The following is an 18,027-nucleotide window of genomic DNA, read 5'->3' as shown; positions in this document are numbered from 1 at the left end:
TGAATTAACTGATCTTTTCTTCCAAAAATCTTAATGTAGCCCCTTGTTTTAGTGTTACCATTTACTTTGAGGTCACCAGGTCCCATTGTCTGAAAAACACCCAAAACTAATACATTTCTATAGCTATTCTCCACTTTGGGGGTGGTATTTTGGTGGTTGAAATTTTCCCCATCCAAAAATTGATCACTTAGTCATCATGGATGTGATCATGGATCACTATTCTCCAAACATGCACAACTCAGCTTAACCTTTATAAGGGCACACCTGGACAATAAATTTAGCTTTTGCTGGATTTTTTTGACCCAGGGACATGGCCTGAGATTGAATGACACCATGTCCATTTCAATTGTGGGGGTGAGAAAATTATTCCTTTGGGATGTTTTTCAACCAGGGGGACCTGGTGACTTTCTCAAAGTAAACGGTAACACTAAAACAAGAGGCTACATTAAGATTAGGAGGAAAAGATCAGGCAGTGTGCCGAGAGACCTGCCCCAATAGTAAATAAGTTAGTAAGTAAGTATAGATACTCTTTTGATCCCGTGAGGGAAATTTGGTCTCCCAATCTGCGAATTAGTGAAGCACAGTGAACACACAGTGAGGTGAAGCACACAATGAGCACACAGTGAGGTGAAGCACACACATACCCGGAGCAGTGAGCTGTCTGCTACAACGGCGCTCGGGGATCAATGAGGGGTTAGGTGCCTTACTCAAGGGTAATCCCCAACAATGTAACTGTAATCTGATTACACCATATTTTTATTGTAATCTGGGCTGATTATAGTTACTTGATTTTTGTAATCTGATTACGTAATCCAGATTACATGTAATCCGTTACTACCCAACCCTGGTTAGCACCAATACATGGGTTGTGTTTAATAAACACAGTATAATTTACATGTAATGACCTACAGTAGTTTGGTGAAATAGGAATTCTCAGTATTATGCACTACTGTAAGTGCACTACACTTAATAAGCATTTGTTTGCACAACTTGCAATTCCTATTCCAGATTCAGTTCAGTTCAGTTCAGTTTTCTGTTGTAATTTCATCAGAGAGGAAGTTTCAACTGGACAAAGTAGTAGTCCAAGGTCTAAGTTATCTTTTGATCCAAAATAAAATGTTGTAATCAATCAACCAAATCTACCATTATTCATGCATTCTTGATCCCATAATTTGAAGGATAGGCTGGTCCACTCCGACACACATGATTGCTCAAAATTATTGTTTGCCTTGTGGGATTTGCACCTCATCCGCCGCTATTGTTAATGTAATGGTATCTACACAGACCCGGTTGGGTGTTGCACCTGGTGAATCAGCACGTTTTTGCTACAAAACCTTAGTTTTTAGATTTAATGGTGCTTGTTTCTTACGGAACCCTAGAGGGGTCATTGCAACATTTTTTATGGTATACAGTATATCTAGAAAATGTTCACTCATTTAACTAAAATGTGTGCACATTTTACTAAATCGTGCACACATTTTACTAAATTGTGCACTCATTTGACTGAATTGTGCTCTCTATTTAATAAATTGTGTGCAGGATTGAATAAATTCTGCACACGTTTTACTAAATAGTTCACTCTTTTTACTAAATCGTGCTCTCATTTTAATTTTTAAAATTTTTAATAAATTGAGAGGAACTCTCAAAGGAACTCTGGATCTCATTCATAGTGATCATTGAGTCCTTGGTTACCTGTCTGACCTACCTGTTGGCTGAGCGGCCAGATTAAGGAAGACTGTTGGTTGTTCCAAACTTTTCCATTTGAGAATAATGGAGGCTGCCGTGGGTGCTTTCAATGCTACCGATATTTTCTTGTATCCTTCCCCAGATCTGTGTCTTCACACAACCCTGTCTTGCAGGTCTACGGACAATTCTCTCGACCTCGTGGCTTGGTTTTCACTCTGACATACATTATCATTTGTGAGACCTTATATACAGAGATGTGTGCCTCTCTTAATGATGTCCAATGAATTAATTTAGGCATAGGTGGACTCCAATCAAGTTGTAGAAGCATCTCAAGGACCATTGATAGAAGTAGGATGCACCAGAGCTCAGTTGCAAGTGTCATAATGAAGGGTCTGAATACTTATGTCAAGGAAATATCTCAGTCTTTTATTATGACCGCCGCGCAGCGAAGCGGCGGTCATATAGGTTTAGTCAGAATTTTTTTTTCTTTTTTCTTTTTTTTTTCTTTTTCGCATGCCCAAATTTCCGTCAATGAGTCCCGGGACACTGAAAGACCGGGGTACACGAAACTTGGTGGGCATGTAACCCCACATGGATAGCATGGAACCATCGTTTTTCGTTTTGATCTGTAGCCCCCCCGCTGGACTGGACCCCCCGAAAGGAGGGTAGGGCAGACACAGTTTTCTGTGAATATCCCGAAAACCGTAGGGTTTAGGAGGACCATTTGTTTTTGTATGTTGATCTCAAGGGGCCATGTCAACCCATTCCATATCCACTCATTTCATGTATAGCGCCACCTAGTTAAACACAAAAAAGTAAAAATGAGGTGTTGTAATTGAAGGTATCTGTGACCTTGGAAATTGGAAGTGTAGGATCATTATGACACCCTCTGTATGCACGCCAAATTTTGTGGAATTCCGTTCATGGGGGGCCACACAATAAATTAATTTATGTTATTATACACCAACTGGCCTGTAGGTGGCCGGAGACAGTTTTCTGTGAATATCTCGAGAACCATAGGGCCAAGGAGGTCCACCTTTTTTATGTATGTTGGTCTTAAGGGGGCATGTCAACTCATCCCATTACCACTTATTTCATGTATAGCGCCACCTAGTTAAAAATTAAAAAGCAAAAAATTAGGTGTTTTCATCACAATATCTCTGGCTGACAAGGTCAAAACTGCACAAAATTAAAAGTGTAGGATCATTATGACACCCTCCGAATGCATGCCAAGTTTTGTGTACTTTCGTTCATGGGGGGCCTTACAATAAAATAATTTATGTGTACATTTAGTGACGTACACCAACAAGGATTCCCGGGACACTGAAAGACTGGGGTACACAAAACTTGGTGGGCATGTACCCCCACATGGATAGCATGGAACCGTCATTTTTCGTTTTGATCTGTAGCCCCCCCGCTGGACTGGACCCCCCGAAAGGAGGGTAGGGCAGACACAGTTCTCTGTGAATATCTTGAGAACTGTAGAGCCTAGGATGACCATTTTTTTCCGTATGTTTGCCTCCAGGGGTCATGTTAACCCATTTCATGTGCACACATGTGCACAAACAGATACACACACACACACACACACACACATACATTCACAGTAATCATACGTATGACACATACTCACACAGTAGACATATGTACGGGCACATACGCAGGCACACACACAAGCACGCACACACACACACACACACACACCCACACACACACACACACTCACATACACACACACCCACACACATAACATAAACATAACACAAACAATCAAGAATTTCTCAGAATTATGAACAGGCAAGATGGAGGTGGGGTTGTATAAAATTAATTTTACATGTGAAATCTATGAACTAATCATGTTTTGGTACTTGTTGTCTAGCAGATACCAGTGAGAATTGAGTGTGGATAATGAGAGACAGTTAGAATCATATAGGCCTTTCAGCGTGATTTCTTTTTGTGGAAAAAATGTGCTGGACTGGGCGGCGGTCATATTTTGTACCGCTCTGCGGTACATCTAGTTTTTTATAATTTTACAAAACACTCGAAACCTACTTTTTTAAAATGTTGGAGTATTGTGTGTAGATTGATACATTGAAAAAAAACTGAATTGAATCCATTTTAAGATGAGTCTGAAACAAAACAAAATGTGGAAAACTTGAAAGGGTCTGAAAACGTTCCGGTTGCACTATAAACATGAGCATGGAAGTTACGCGGTGGTGTTCACCAAGTACGCCCAGTGTAGCAGTGCCATGGGTTTGTTGTGTATTGACTTTTTTACCTCTCTCTCTCTCTCTCTCAGCCCTCAGTTCATGTGTTATCACTGAACAAACAAAAGGTGAGTATCTTGGTGAGTTGAGAGGTACTTTGCCTTCTGTGGAAGTGGAAAACAGTGCTGTGTGTTGTGTGTTTTCTTTTTCCAATAATCACCATATTTTAGATTCTTCGAAATAAATGCAATATGAATGTGAAATATGAATATAAAAATGCAAATTTTTTGTATTATTGAATTGTTTATTTAGATAGGGACAGTGCATATTAATGGATATCTGTACACAATGTAAATATGCTAGAGTTAGCACCATATAGCTAATTTTCATCTATTGTCCTTAGGCAAATACATAAACAAACATAATAACATAAAGTATATATTTGTATATATATATGTATATACTCCATGGATTGTATAAAGTATATATATATATATATATATATATATATATATATATATATATATATATATATATATATATATATATATATATATTAGGGCTGTCAATCGATTAAAAAATTAATCTAATTAATTACATACTCTGTGATTAATTAATCTAAATTAATCGCATATATAATTTTTGCTGTGAAAGTATTTAACATTTTTAAATTCAAATAAATCATTGAATAATCAGCATTAGTGACATTAAAGTTCAAAAACTCTTTTATTATTATTTTAATAATGGCCATAATAATCTATGATATGACCTAATATGCTGAGGAAATAAATTCAAAAGTGCTTCGGGAAGAAGTTGTTTTTCACATACAAGGTAGCTATTTTAGGCCACAGATATAACCTAGGGGACACAATGAAAATAAATGAACACTTCCCTCAATTTCAACACTATTTCTTTGCATTGATGTGCGACTTTAGAGTTGATGAACTCCGGTGATATGCAAATTCCTTGCTGCAGACATTGCAAAGGACTTTATTTTAATCAACACTTTATTTTTATCAACACCATCAGGCCGTTGTTTAAAAGTAAATGTTCCAATCAATGATCTAGTCAGCACATTTTCTTCTCTCTCCTTCATTTTACAGTCTAATGGTTACTGACTACAATGGCTTGGGGTCAAAGCAAGGTCATACGGAATCGATTAATCTGCGTTATTTTCTTTAATCAGTTATTTTTTCTCAAATTAATTAATCGAAATTAATCAGTTATTTTGACAGCCCTAATATATATATATATATATATATATATATATATATATATATATATATATATATATATATATATATATATACTCTTTTGATCGTGTGCGGGAAATTTGGTCTCTGCATTTATCCCAATCCGTGAATTAGTGAAACACACTTAGCACATAGTGAACACACAGTGAGGTGAAGCACACACTAATCCCGACGCAGTGAGCTGCCTGCTACAGCGGCGCTCGGGAAGCAGTGAGGGGTTAGGTGCCTTGCTCAAGGTTATGTCGCTCAAGGGCACTTCAGCCGTTCCTACTGGTCGGGGATCAACCCTCCGGTTACAAGCCCAAAGCCCTAACCAGTAGGCCATGACTGTGCCCCAAGTAACAAGCATACAACACCCTCATAGTTTGAGAGGCAAGACAAACACTAACAACAGTCAAGACTAAATACATACTATAAGAACATGTGATAGTGAAATATGTGAGACAGCTTTGGGTTTCTAAAAGCCATAATTTTAAATGATTTTTAAAATGAATGTATGAGGGACAGTCCCTTATTGTGGGGTGCAGGCTATTCTAATATTTATTTCCCTTTACTAACAAAACAGTTTGTCCAAATGTGGTGCGCCTAAAAGGTATTACACAGTCCCCTTTTGTAGGGGCCCTTGTTTAATACATAAACTGGACAAATCCTTCACCAGGGGCGGAGCTACGTGGTGGCCAGGGGGGGCCACGGCCACCACTGGTCAAAGCTTGGCCACCCTGCTTGCCCCCCCAGCTCCGTTCAGTGAAAAGTAAAAAAGAAAAAAATAATTGCTGCCGTTTTCGACGGCTCTTTGCCAACACTTTGCAAAGCAGGGACTGAACCAATTACTGCACTCTATCTACGACCATTGGCCCAGTCAGGAAGTGTAGCCTGATCACATCGTGAGTAGGCTTAGTGCAGCAGCAGCAGCAGCGGGACAATTCAAGTCATCTGTTAAAAACACTTGACAGTAGACTACTACTTAACCTCAGTAGCAACAGGTGAGTTGATTATGAGTTAGAACATTAATGCTAATAAGATTAGAATGTGCACGAATCATAGCCAAGTGAGCTGCGTTGGGCTGTCCTTAGGTAGGCTCTGACATTGACGTGTGGGGCTGATCAGAAATAATCGGATGCCCGCGATAACACTGTTACAAAAATATTTCGATAAAATTCAGGCGAAATGCAAGCATATTAGGCATCATGACTCCAATAAAAGTATAGGCTAATAGGGCCTAGGCTAGGCTACTTTATAAAAAACATAATTTGCTGACTGCATGTGGTTCTTGTCATAGCTGGTCAGGCAGATCTTTTGCCTGAGTTCTTTGTTACATTGCTCCAGAACTGTTCATCGCAGCGAGATGAAACTTTAATTGTGTGACAGAGCAGAAGTGGGGCTTTCCAAAGAGACTAAACTCTTGCCTGTGCAATCAAGTATGAAAAAAAAAATGAAATTAAATCAAATTGATTCATATTTATAGTTTACCTGCGCACATTACTCTCGTTTGAATTACTCGCGAACCCGTGATCGCATAGATATGGCAAGCATATCAGAAGAAAGAGGAGACACAGGGCTATCTATTGGTACCAAGTATATTGATGCTTCTGGGCTATAAAAACAGACAATGTGACTGCAAAATAACATCATGTACAAAAACCAACTCTCGTTTGAATTAGGCCCTACTCACGAACCCGTGATCGGATAGATATGCCACGTATGTCAGATGAAAGAGGAGAGGAGGATACAGAGCTATCGTTTGATACCAAGTACATCCTTCTGGGTTATAAAACAGACGAAATGACATCAAAATAATAACTTCATATAGCTCCACTTACCCCACGTTTTTGTGTTGTAGTGGCAAGGCATGTTCATAATCCAACGCTATCATGTGTTTCTCTATGGCAAAGTATGTTCATAATGCGGTTTTGAGATCCCAGCAAATTCCTGCATGGCATCCAATTCGAGACTCACATTGCATCCCAATTTATTCGACAAAGAAACACCTTTTTGCCTTCACTTTGTTCATGACAATGCAGTAAAAAGTTGTTTTAGAATCTTCATGAGTGTACACACAGAACACGCAAACTCGGGTTCAGTCAGGTCAGATCAGTTCGTGTCACAGATATGGAGCGCAGAAAGGGCATTTTTCATTACTAAATAAAAAAATGGCATTTATTTCTGTAAGGCGCACACCACATGTCTGTAAATTGCTCAGCCCCAAAGCTCCCCTCCACCATGGTTCTTATATTGCCAGATTCAGGACAGTCTGCCCTACACATACATGAAAGTCATGTCCAGCTGACAGAGATACATTTCAAAATAAGAATGGTATAATACGCTTTTTGTCTTTGTATTATTTAAAAATCAAAACTAAATCAATGCAAGTATTAATATGAATTGGTGGCAGATCTGGGTAGCCTAGACTGTTCTGAAAAAAATATAGCATGTGTAAATGGCACTTACAATGACCAGGATAAATGCTTATAACTAAAGGTAGTGGAAAAGCCCTTAAAACAGTCTAGGGTTCTAAGGGTTAATTTCTTAATTCAGAGCCATGTTACTTACAGCCAAGTACTTAGAGTGGATATCAGAAAGAAATATAGTTTGGCCATCAGTATAAGATTAAATATCTGAATACAATATTTGTAGTATTTATTATTCTTTAACATCATTTGAATAAGACTGATTAAGTAAGGTGCATTGTCATAATGTACTTTTTATGGAAAATGATTTGGAGTTGACAACAAACTGACCTGTGTATCAGTGTTGGCTTTACACAATTTATTACCATTATTAAAATAGGCTATCCTAATCTTCAAAACTTTTTGAGTAGTTTTTAAATAGTAGTTTTGATTCCCAAGTGCCACCCCAATAAAAAATCTGGACCCAGCTGGCCCCCCCTATAAAATAATCCTGGCTACGCCCCTGTCCTTCACCATTGTTATGCTATCTACCATAAGCTATCTTAAACCTAACATGCAAATGTTGGATAGTTAGATAGTGGTTATGATAACCGTGTTGTTGGATAGTACCAAAATATTCAACGCATCACATCGCTATTCAGATTTGGTTGCATTTTGTTTATTCTTCTCCTACAGCTCCCCCTACAGCTCCTACAGCTCCCCCTACAGCTCCTACAGCTCCCCCTACAGCTCCTACAGCTCCCCCTACAGCCAGAGTGGTGGTGGTGTCACCCCAGAGTCCTTTTTACTCTGGAGAGTTAGTTACTCTGAGGTGTGACATAGCAAAGTACTCAGACTGGCAACAGTATTCCTGGTTCAGAGACAACAGACCAGTTCCAGACGGGAACAGTGATACCATCACCATCACACTCCCACAAGAGGCTGGTCAGTACCAGTGCTCTGGACAGAGAGAGGACCGTCCCCAGACATCATCTACAAGTCCATCTACTGAAATGACATGTCATGGTAAGTCAACATTGGAAATATTGAAATATTATTTGTGGACAAGTATGGTAATATGTCAGAGTCCTGAGTCATTGTGTTGTGTCTACATATAAGATCCCAATCTCCTGCCATTCTGCCTGAAGACACCTCAAGAGAATCGTGAAACGTTACCTTGTCAGTAGATATAGCTTTATCGAGATAGTTATTAATCCTTCACCTCCACCTCCACAACAAAAGCATTTTCATGTGTACAGGGGGAACAAGCCACGAAAAGTAAGCTATTTAATGGCAGAGTGAAATATAAATATATCGTAACTCTATGGGGAGCTCTACAGGCAGCAAAAATACCTGCACCTGTATAGTGCACCTTTAAAATAATTTCTTCATTGATATATGGTCTATATACTTAAATAAATAAAAATACTTTTTTATTTTTATCACACGTAGAAAAACCAAATCCAGTTCTTAGAGGACCTCCGCAGACCTGGCTGACTGAAGGAGACTCAGTGACTCTGTGCTGTGAGGTTACAGGCTCCACTACAGGCTGGAGATTCCACTGGTACAAGATTGCCCTCTACAGGCCTGGGTTGGCACAAGTGACTCATGAAAGCAGAGCATATTCAGTAGAGCTGCTCTCAGACAGCATCAGAGGAGCTGGAGGCTCCTACACTCTCAGCCCTGCTGCTCTTAGACACACAGGGGTTTATGTGTGCAGAGCAGAGAGAGGAGAGCCAGCCTATCACACAGAGTTCAGCCAACCTCAGCCTCTCTGGGTCTCAGGTGAGTTCATTATTTACAGTGAATTTGTGCTTTGCTCTTTTTTTCTGTACAGGGTCTTGCAAAGTGTGCTTGTCATATGCCTCCTATTTTATTCTTAATGTTTAGGTCTTTCACCTCCAGCTTCTCTGGTTGGGCGTCCCAATACAAATCAACATTTTACATATCAGTTTCTCTCCCTGAGCTGTGAGGGGAGTGGGAACTCTACTGGATGGAGACTGAGATGGTTCTCGAGAATGACGGAGCGAGAATCGTGCCCCTTTAAATGGATCTCAGAGGCAGGATTCAGGTGCAGCATCAGATCAGCACTTCGATCACACAGTGGAGTGTACTGGTGTCAGTCTGAGTCTGGAGATCAGAGTAATCCTGTCAACATCACAATGCACGGTGAGTGTAATCAGACATGATTTATTTTTCTGCCAAAATTTGTATGATTTTAATGATTCAGAAGATGTTCTTCCTTTAAAGACAAAAATGTCCTCAAAAATGTATAATGAAAATGTGAATACTGTATACATTGGATTTGTATGTATATAAGTAATTTGATTTAATGGTATTCCTTCTTAAGCTCTGTTGACATTGCCCATCATAAATTAAGCAGTGATGCAGTGATGATATTTAGTCATATTGCCTCATGTGATAATGTAACTAATAATGTAATGTCACTGTTCTGTACTATAAAGTTGGTCATGTGCTTCTAGATAGTCCTGGCTAGCACTAGCCCTGTTCCTTAGGCACTACAACAAGTACCACTCATTTTCTGAGGCCGGTAAGAAATTAAGCAATTGCTAAATGTGACAATGTGACAGTATGACAATGTCTTAAGACCCCGTTGTGCTGTACAGATGGTATTGTGATTCTGGAGAGTCCTGCCCATCCTGTGACTGAGGGAGATCCTCTGACTCTGCGCTGTAGATATCGCTACCAGCCATCAAACATCAGTGCTGACTTCTATAAAGATGGGACACTCCTGCAGACCTCCACCACAGGAGAGATGACCATCCCTGCAGTCTCAAAGTCACATGAAGGCCTCTATAAGTGCAGCAACCCAGAGAGAGGAGAGTCACCACAGAGCTGGACCACAGTAAAGGGTAAAAATCAAATACCACAATGGGCTTTTCCTGTGGTTAATCAAAACATGCATCTTCTACTGTAGACTGTATAGATTCCCCTCGATCTCAGTTATAGTTTCATTATCTGTCAGTGCAGAGTTCACCTTTCAGAACATCCCTCAGGAATGGAATATTAGAAATGAGATCTCACACCTATATCAGATATTGCACTTAATTTCACATAAGTGATTTACACTAAATTCTCATATTTCTTGATTTAATTTACTGAGAAAAGGCTATTGTATTGTTTGTATTTTTAAAGTATAATTTAAAATCAACATTTGTTCTTGTGCTCTTTGTTTTTCCTCAGAGGGATTTGGGATTTAGGAGGAAAGACATTTGTCCACTATGTGAACTAAATTGTCTCATTTTGCATTGCCCTGATTGAAAATTCATTCAGTGATGACAATCATTTAGTAAAGGATGGTGAATGTATTTTATTTAGTTCAAATTATTTAGAATAACACTCTCTTACTTGCTGAGAACACTGGCAAAATTAGTCAGGGGTGTGTTTTTAGTGGTTTTAGTACGGATATGGTTAGCTTTACAAAGCACCATATTGTGTATTGTTTTGAATAGAATTGAGTGTCTACATGTAAAATCATTTTGGTGGTGCAATTTGAGCGCCTGTATGCTTATACAATGTCTTATAGGCCCTTCTAGATGGGAAGGCCCTCCTATTTATTCCACATGCTGTTCCAAACCAGGAAGAGCTATGACACTCTTGACTTGGTCTTTAAAAAAGCATCACAAATCTGATAAAAAAATCACTTTTCATTCCTTTTTAATCTGGCATTGTCTTAACAGAAAAAACAAAGCCAGTTCTTAGAGGACCTCCACAGCCCTGGCTGACTGAAGGAGACTCAGTGACTCTGAGCTGTGAAGTTAGAGGCTCCACTACAGGCTGGAGATTCCACTGGTACAAGACTGCCTCCTACAGGCCTGAGTTGACATATATCATACATGAAAACAGAGGATATTCTATAGAGCTGGTGTCAGACAACATCAGAGGAGCTGGAGGCTCCTACACTCTCAGCCCTGTTGCTCTTAGACACACAGGGGTTTATGTGTGCAGAGCAGAGAGAGGAGAGCCAGCCTATCACACATAGTTCAGCAATCCTCAGCCTCTCTGGGTCACAGGTGAGTCTTTACAGTGGCTTTGTGGATGTGTTTTGATCTCAGAGCTCAGAGCTCAGCCCTTTTTCTGCACACGGTCTTGCAAAGAGTTTTTGACACATACCTCTTATTGAACTATTTATTTTCAGGTCTTTCGCCTCAAGCGTCTCTGGTTGTACATCCCAATGAAAATCAACATTTTACTCATGAGTCTCTCTCTCTGAGCTGTGAGGGGAGCGGGAACTCAACTGGATGGACACTGAGATGGCTCTCGAATCAAATGCTGCATGAAACGTGTCCCCTTGAGTGGACCTCAGAAACAGGATCCAGCTGCAGCATCAACTCAGCATCTCCATCAGACAGTGGAGTTTACTGGTGTCAGTCTGAGTCTGGCGAGAAAAGTAACCCTGTCAACATCACAGTGCACAGTGAGTACAATCAGATATAGCTCTCAAAAAATATATAACAATTTCAATACTGTATACATTGGTATTGTATGTATGTGAAAGTCATTTCATGGTATTGATGTTGATAGTTTACCTTCCTATGTTTTGTACACATTGCCTCCTGTAACTTGTTGTAAAAATGTAATCTGTTATTTTACTGTTGTGTACTATGAAGCTGGTTATGTGATACTGGATAGTATAAATAATTGGATCTTGTATGCCACTATTGTGCTTCTTGTTGGTGGTCAAGTGCTTCTAGAGTCCTGGCTAGCCCTTGTTAGTGCTGTTCCTTAGGCACTACCCCACCACCAATAATTTTCTGAACCAATGATTATTGAAGTGAATACTAAATTCCCTTTATATATGTGCTGTACAATGTGACAAGGTCTTGTGTCATCATTGTGCTGTACAGATGGTGATGTGATCCTGGAGAGTCCTGTCCATCCTGTGACTGAGGGAGATCCTCTGACTCTGCGCTGTAGATATCGCTACCAGCCATCACACATCAGTGCTGTCTTCTATAAAGATGGGACACTCCTGCAGACCTCCACCACAGGAGAGATGGCCATCCCTGCAGTCTCAAAGTCACATGAAGGCCTCTATAAGTGCAGGAACCCAGAGACAGAAGAGTCACCAGAGAGCTGGGTCACAGTAAAGGGTAAATCTCAAATACCCACAGAAGCAAAAATAAATGCCAAAAACTCACAATTCACCAGAAATTGTATCTCACTTGCAGAGGTGTAAAAGACCAGTTTCATAAAGTAAAAGCCTTGCCACATTTTTGTTCCAACCATTCACACAGGTAGAACCAATACATGGCAGGACCGTTACTTTCTGAAGCCAGATTTTTACATCTCTGCTCACTTGTCCTAACAGTGTCGGCTCCACATTCTGGATTATTTTTGCTGGTAATTGTGGGCCTAGTTGTTGGACTGGTGATCCTCTTTGGCTTCATAATAATACTGCTTCTGATCCATCGCTTCAAAAAGCCAAATGGTAAGAGCACTTTAAACACCCAGCCACTGCAGTAAAAGAAAGCCAAGCTAAAGTGTCCATCTCTAAATGAGGTGAAATATTTTATTTAAGTAAAACTGAGCTCAAAGTTTATGTTGGTCTCTGGTTTCATGTCTCTCTGCAGGTATGGGTACACAAACAACACAATCGTAAGTGAACATTCCCTATGGCCATTTCTGAGATAGACAGGGTCGTTGCCAGGGTTTTCAAAAACTGAGAAAATTAATTAATTTTGAGAAAAATAAAATTAATTTAGAAAAAAATAACAAATAAAATTATGACTTCTGGTGAGTTTTCTGGAAAGAAATGGACAGATTGAGACTTCAGATTCAGTTATCCGTCCCTGATAATGGAGGATGTGAACTGTTTAACTGTAACCAATAGTCTACTATAGGCTAGCTATAGACCCATATAAAGTGTGTGTGTGTCTGTGTCTGTGTGTGTGTGTGTGTCTGTGTGTGTGTGTGTACACTTCTTCAATTGCACTATACTGGTCATTTTGTTACTTCAAAGCTTACTGGTAACTTTTTCAATTGGACCATATTGGTAGCCTAATTCCGCAGCCTCAAACTCTGCTATTTCCACGTTACTGTGCTCTCCTTTTTGAGAAATCAGATTGCAGCTGCAACTATGTGTCATATTTGTGATATTTGTCTTGCCTATTTTCACTTAATAGATGAAACGAAACCTGAGCAAAAAGAAATACAGAGGGCATGAACTCGATGTCCTCAATAGTAGATACGGGCATGGAGACAGATAATATAATATATTTGACATATGGTTTGACATCAGTGTCAAAACTAGCCAAAGACTGGCAACTGAAACGGGCCCATGAAATCAGTTCAATGCCCAGCTTCGCTGCGCGGCGGTCATAATTATGTAAGCACATAATTTAATCTGAAAACTGTTGCCCTGATTAAAGAAACAACACAGCTGGTATTCTGGAGTGGAATGGAAATGTCTAAGTGACCCCAAGCTTTTGACCGGTAGTGTACAGTACATGCTCATCAAAGTGTTTTAGATCAAATCATTAATATAAGATCGATAAATCATATTTCTCTTTCAGCCAACCTGACTTTGTTCCTCTTTGTCCACCATATATGTTTTCTAGAGAATTATTTCATAGTGTGCAGCCTGGTTACAAAACCAGGAGAGTATATGGTATAGTATTTGCTGACAGAAATCATGTGCCCACCCCCAAGCATCCAGATGTCAAAAGCTGGGGCACACAATTGTCATTCACATAGAAAAAGAACCTGAGGTAATCCACTTTGCTCGCAAGGAAAATTATCAAATTGAAAAGAAAATAATAAAATGGCAGACAGTTTGATCCATAGCTGTCAACCCTCCCGTTTTTTCCGGGTTTCTCACGTATTTTAACTTTTTTCACGCTGTCTTCCCGTTTTAATATTTTCCCGTAAATATCCCGTATTTTAACAATCTCATAACATTAGCTCTACCATCGGACTTGTCAGTCTCTGTACTGTTGTCCTGTTGCTACACCCTTGCCCTTTCAACGAAACAGATGTTTTCAAAGCATCGTTTTGCTTGCTTGAAGGCGACAGTGAGACTATTTAAGATGCACGAGAGCACGATTCAGCATAGTGTAGGCTACGGCCGAACGCTGTGTGTATCGGCCTACCACTCAGCTACGAGTAGAGAAAGAATTCCCCTGTTTGTATATTCACTCCAAGTTGGCCTACCATAACTTCCCAACTCTGCACTAGGCTAAAGCCCATAAACTGCATGACAGGCTATTTATATTTTCTCTCTAAAATCTCTAAAATAACCAAATGCATTTGTTCAACTTTATGAAGAAGAATTACGCACTGGCTACTTGGAACGCACACATTTTGTTTGCGCAGGAGAGAGAATGACACAGGGACACACAGAGCCATCGATTAGGCTACAGAACTTTAGCCTTGCTAGGGCTGTATAAAGTTGACCAAATTAATATAGGCTGTTGTTAGGCGTAAATAAAGTAGGCTACTTTGTTGTATTGTTTAGCTGACCAATGCACGAGCTTGCAATTATGAAACGGACTAATACTGCAACCCTTCCAACGTTGGGGGACGAATGTTGACATTTTCCCGTATTCTGCGTGAGAAACCCGGGAAATCTCCCTTATTTTCAAAGCTCAATGTTGACAGCTATGGTTTGATCATGCACTTGGTTATTACGTGCATGAAATGTTAAAATTCACAGATTCATATTTAGATATCATCTTTCAGTTCTGACATTGATATAGCACCATACAAACCTATCCATTTCAATTAAATACAAGGTTTTATTTTTTAATTGTGTTCATGAACTTTTATAGATCTGTGTCACCCTCTAGTGGTCAAAAGCAGGAAAGTACCATACATGGATCTACCCAGGATCAGAGTCAGCCTACAGGAAGTAATGGGGCCCAGTCAGAGTGTATACTACTGCAAGCAGGTCAGGCATCTGAAATACCTTTAAGGTCAGATAAATATGATCACTTGTTTCACAAGTACTAGTCTGACAAATCTATCTTTGTAGGCATTACAGATGATGTCTATGAGAGCATCTCAACACAACACCCTCTGCAACATGCCTCTGCAATACATGCCTCTGCAAGTAAGTTGTTGTGAAATACTTCCTAATGTGCCTGATATTAGACAATTACAATGTGCTTGATACCTTTTCTGCTCTTCGCCCTACCACTACCCCTCAATTTTGCATCCCTACATGGGGCGTCCAAATTCTGTTTTAGGCTAGAAGGATATTAAAAAGTGTTAAGGGGCAATTCCATGGAAAATTATGTTTTTTTGTAACATCCATATAACGCCAATAAAATGTGATGGTATGGTATGATGTGAATGATTACATGAAATTTCAGCATTTGCTATTTTTGGCTGAAGAATGTACATGAGAAAAAATGCACAAACAATGAATTATCATTCACATCATTCAAATGCCAAGGCATTTCACTGGCATTATGGATGTGACAAAAAGTCAATTTTCCGTGGAATTGCCCTAAGACTACAAGACCCTTCAAATTAAGATTTCAGTGTGCACACTTCAAATGGAGGATTATGAGAAATGTCTGGTAGCATCCTTCAATGTCATTCAAAAATTTCCCTCGGGATCTATCTATCTATCTATAGGCCTGAAACGGGTAAATAGTAGGATTGCATGTATACACTCTCTACATTATACAGGTAACATGCTATTAATCAACTGGCTTCAGACTGTAGTCTCTCAATATATTGTGTACTTCACATGGAGCTATATTGAGCATATACAACTCAGTGGATGTGTGTCACCTTAGAAACAAGGGTACGTTCAAGAAAACTCATATAGTCCCATGACTTTGCATTTCATGGTGATCAGGGGCGCCTGCAGGAATTAATGCTATGGTACGCACATCCATTTGTTCTAGCGTAACGTGACGTCTGGCTTTAGTGCAGTCTAACGTTCTGACAAGCACACCAATTGCCTACCTTGTTCTTGCCCATCTGGAATAACTCTTAGCTTTGCTGCCTCCATCCTTTCTGTTTTCGTTGTTTAAACTTGTGATATCCATGATGAGTATTGAGTTAGTGAATTAGCTCAACATTGTGTGCTGATAACCATAGCCGAGTAAAAGAAAACAAGTAGCCTATTGCGTGTCTGCGTGCGTATTCTCTCTCCTGCTCAAACAAAATGCGTGCACGTTAATTTTGATAACGTGTTCACTAACTTTACGTAATACAAAATGGTAAATAGCCTAATGGCATGCAGCTAAAGGGATACTGTGCATAGTTGGGAAGGTATGGTAGGCCAATTTGGTGTAAATACACACACACACAAGGGACATTTTCTGTTGTTGAGTAGCTTGATGGTACGCACAGTGCGTACAGACGTACACCTGCAGGCGCGCCTGATGGTGATTATAGGTTGTGCTAATGAAGACTCACTGGCTTATTCAGGATAATGACAAAAAGAAACAATTGGATGTAAAAATAAAATCTTCTCCTTCCCATGTCTAGGGCATGAAGAAGAATGCGATGACATGCCGTCTCAAAACCATGGAGTACAAGCACGAGTGGAACTCCTCAGACAGATTTTGACTGGAGTCTGACAAAGAATATACATTTAAATACCCAAACAAATGCTGAGACATACCGAATGAATTCTTATGTATCCCCCAAATGATAAGGTTTTACATACTGTATATGTCTGATGGTTTTGGTTATTGATTGCTGGCAACTTCTCGATCATATAAATGTTTCGATGTGTTTCAGCTTAGCCTAGGGTTTACTGGTGTTGATTTGCCATTTTTGCATTTGATATGCATGTCCCTGTGGCTGTGAAGTACTGACATTTAACCATCAACTAGATTGTACAATTCTGATTAAAAATATCCACACACTATTGTTCTTGTCTTGTATTTTATTTCACTGGCCAGCAGAGGGCAGTAGACTAAATGCTGAGAATACAATGCATCTACAGTATGCAATGTATTCTCATACAATGCACCTATCACATTTAAAGCATATGACCAGTACGGTAATGATGTTATCCACACAAATCCTCTTCTACTCCTAAAGCATTTAAACTAAAATCCAAAAAATTCAAGTTAATGCAAGTGTGAGTTTGTGAGTGGGAAAACGTGAGTGGTTACGACTAAGTGTAGGTGTTTTATAGCAGAGGGTGTGATAGAGGAAATAAGGCATTATCAAATGTACAATATGCGCAGGCAGCTTCACACATAAACACAAGACATGTCACATCCTGTTTGTTTCAATGAGCTCTTGTGCTGGACATCTGCAGGTCAGGATGGTACGTATTGCAAGAACAAAATTGCTGCAGATCATGCATTAGAGTTATTCTATCTAGTCTTACATAAAAATAGCAAATGTTGCAATTCAATGTATCCCAGTGAAATCTGGTATGCTGGGAATAACTGCTCTTAGATCTAAGGATGGCTGCAAGATAATAATAATAAAGAGGAATCATAAATCTCACAGCCCATACTTCTGATTAATATCTCCTTCTTTAAGGATTCGGCACGATTT

The 18,027-nt window shown here is 39.5% G+C and overlaps 1 pseudogene; it reads left to right on the top strand.

Annotated features, from left to right (window-relative positions):
• The window catches only part of LOC143127382 (basement membrane-specific heparan sulfate proteoglycan core protein-like), a 19,170-nt pseudogene extending 1,799 nt beyond the window's left edge, over positions 1-17,371 (top strand).
• Positions 17,372-18,027: the final 656 nt, after the last annotated feature.

The sequence above is a fragment of the Alosa pseudoharengus genome, unplaced genomic scaffold (assembly GCF_046254945.1).
Source record: "Alosa pseudoharengus isolate Yale_2024_CS ecotype anadromous, Long Island Sound unplaced genomic scaffold, YU_APseudo_1.1 YU_APseudo_1.1_scf_17, whole genome shotgun sequence".
NCBI lineage: Eukaryota > Metazoa > Chordata > Actinopteri > Clupeiformes > Clupeidae > Alosa > Alosa pseudoharengus.
Note: the sequence above shows the minus strand (reverse complement) of the source record. Positions and strands in the feature narration are given on the sequence as shown.